A 3369-nucleotide genomic window follows, 5' to 3' on the forward strand; every position below is an offset into this window, starting at 1 on the left:
CGTCAGGTTCTCCTGCGGAAGGGGAAAGGTCTTGTTACCGCTCTGTCCAAATGAATTGGCTCTCCTCACCACCGTTCTGCCCAAGCCTTCTTGCCCGGCACCGTGAGTGACAGGCGGATTTCCTGCTTCCATGTCGCTCCTGCACAGCTGCGCCTCTTGCTTTGCCCCTTCCTTACGCAGGTCTCCGTTTTCCCAGAGCTATAACGTCTCCTCACCATGCTCTGGCTGGTTCCAAAGCCATCACTTCTTTTAGGTTTCTTTCTATTCTGGATACCACTTTCTGTGTCTGAATCAGGTTTCTGCTGCAGTAGTCACGCGGAGCAAACGCCTTCAGCACTTGAGGCTTCAGCAAGTGTTTTTCAGTCATGAGGCTGGAGTGTTCGGTGGGGATTAGCTGGACTTGCCTCCAGGCTACCCGCTGGGTGTGGGCCAGCTCCACATGACCCCTCATCCTTAGACCAGTGGCTGCCCAGAGCTTGTTTGTTCCATGAGAGCCAGCCAGCCATGCCAGTGTGCTCGGGGCCTTTGCTGCAGAATGTCTGTGGGTGATAGCAGGTCACCTGGCCAGGCCCGGCCAGCAGGGCGGGAAGCACATTCTGTACCCGAAGCTCTTCATGGCCCTTTGCGTTTCCGTACATGTTTCAGGATCAGCCTGTCAACTTCGGAAAAAAAAGAAAAAGCTGCTAGGATTTTGATTGGGATCACCGTGAATCTGCAGATCACCTTGGGAGAACTGATGACTTTTTTTTTTTATATAGTCAATATTTATTTAGTTTGACATACATGTTTATATTCTGTTATTCTCCGTGCTTTTTTTGTGTGTATGTGTGAGGAAGATCAGCCCTGAGCTAACATCCAATGCCAATCCTCCTCTTTTTTGCTGAGGAAAACCGGCCCTGGGCTAACATCTGTGCCCATCTTCCTCTACTTTATATGGGACGCCACCACAACATGGCTTGACAAGTGGTGCGTCGGTGTGCGCCCGGGATCCGAACCTGCCAACCCTGGGCCGCCGAAGCGCAGCGCGCGCACTTAACCACTGCGCCACCGGGCCAGCCCCTGACAACTTTTTTATATTGAGTCTTTCAGACCGTGATCATGATCTGCTCCATTCAACTAGGACTTCTCTGATTTTTCTCAGTTGTGTTTTGTGGTTTTTCGGGGTAGAGATCTGGCACATCTTTCATTAGATTTCTTTTCCCCAGGTATTTGTGGTTTTTAATGCCGTAGTCAATAGGATCTCATTTTACACTCTGTTCTTAGGCATGACTTGCCGTAGGTGCAGATCTTAAGCAGACACAGCTTGGGTGTTAACCTGCATGACCCTCCCCAGATCCAGGCAGGTGCCCCTTCCCAGCCTACCTGCTGGCCCCGGAGTGACCACTATTTGCCTTAAATCGCCATAGATTGCCTTTGACTGCTGGGCCAGCATGCGGGATCATATAGTACATGTGCCACAGTGTTGGCCTCTCTCATCTGAGATGCAGGTGCACGGAGGGCCCCAGCCGTGTTTGCTGTCCTTGCTGGACGGTGTCCGTGTGTCCCCAGGATGCCGCATCTCTCTAGTGCGCTGTAGACGGGCAGTCAGGTTGCTCCCCAATCAGGACTGTTCTAAAGAAAGCCGCTGGATGGTTCTGTGTGTATCCTGGTGTGGACGTGTGCACTCATTTGTCATGGTTACTTACCTGGGGTGGCATGGGGGTCACGGGGGTGCTTATGCTTTACTTTAGAAGGAACTGTCGGTTTTCCAAGGGGTTGGATGTGTACGCCCCTGGCCGTGTGTGAGAGTTCCGCTTGCCCCGTGTCCTCACCAGCGCTCCGTACTGTAAGGCCTTATGTCTCAGCCGTCTGGGAAGGTACGTGGTGCTGTCTCGTTGTGGCTTTAATTTTACTTCCCTCATAGGTCATCCCGCTGAAACTCTGCCTCATGTTGATCGGCTATTCAGATCTGTTCTTTGTGAAATGTCTGTTTAAGGTTTTCATCCATTTGTTAATTAGGCCGTTTGTCTTTTTTGTGTGTATTTGTGTGGGTTTTATATACTCTGCATATTTGTCAGGTGTGAGTTTTGAAAATATTTTCTCCCAGTCTGTAGTTTGCCTTTTCACTTTTTTAGTGATGCATCTTGAAGGGTAGGAATATTTTAGGAAGTCTAATTTATCAACTTTTCCTCTTGTGGCTAGTGCTTTTGGCATCTGCCTACCCCAAGGTCATAAAGATGTTCTCCTGTGTTTCCTTCTAGAAGCTTTATGGTTTTGACGTTCACAGTTTGGTCTCTGATCCATCCTGAGTTAATTTTTGCTCATGGTATGAAGAGGTCAAGGTCCATTTGCTCTCATATGGATGTTCCATGCAACCCAGCACTGTTATTGAGAAGAATTGCCTTTCTCCCATTGAATTGCGTTGGCATCTTTGTCAAAAATAGACTCTCCAGAATGAATTCTGATTCTCTATTCTGTTCTGTCGATTAGTTTACCTGTCCTTATGCCAATACCACACTTAATTATTGTTTTATTATTGCAGTTTTGGAATAAGTTTTTTGTGTGTGTGTGAGGAAGACTGTCGCTGAGCTAACATCTGTGCCAGTCTTCCTCTACTTTATATGTGGGACGCCACCACAGCCTGGCTTGATGAGCAGTGCATAGGTCGGCGCCCAGGGTCCGAACCCGTGAACCCTGGGCCACCAGAGCAGAGCACGTGAACTTAACCAGTACACCACGAGGCTGGCCCCTGGAATAAGTTTTGAAATGCGATAGTGTGAGTTCTCCAACGCTCTTTCCTCCTCGAGATGGCCTTGGCTGGTCTATGTCTTTTGAATTTTCATGTAAATTTTAGAATCCACTTGCAGATTTCTACAGAAGAGACCTTGGTGGGATCTTGATTGGGATCGCATCAGACCTATAGGTCACGTTAGGGAGAATTGACATCCTGCAGTATTGAGACTTCCAGTCTATACACACAATGTAGCTCAATGTTTATGTAGGTATTCTTTAGTTTTCTAAGCAATATTTTGCCATAATTTTTGCATAAAATTTATTCCTACATATTTGCTGTATTTTTGATACTTTTATAAATGTTTTTTATAAACAGATTTTGATACTTTTATAATTGTATTTTATAAATAGATTTTGATACTTTTATAAATGGTGTTTTTTTAATCTTTTTTTTTTGTGGGAACATTTAGGTTGTACTCTCTTAGCAATTTCAGTTATACAACACAGTGTTATCGGCTACAGTCACCGTGTTTTACGTTTGATCCTCAGACCTTGTTCATCTTATAGCTGAGCGTTTGCACCCTTTTACCAACCTCTCCCAATTCCTCTACCCCCAGCTGCTGGCAGCCGCTATTCTGCTCTCTGTTTCTATGAGTT

The sequence above is a fragment of the Ceratotherium simum genome, chromosome 25 (assembly GCF_057802395.1).
Source record: "Ceratotherium simum simum isolate JZ-2026a chromosome 25, ASM5780239v1, whole genome shotgun sequence".
In the NCBI taxonomy this organism is placed as follows: domain Eukaryota; kingdom Metazoa; phylum Chordata; class Mammalia; order Perissodactyla; family Rhinocerotidae; genus Ceratotherium; species Ceratotherium simum.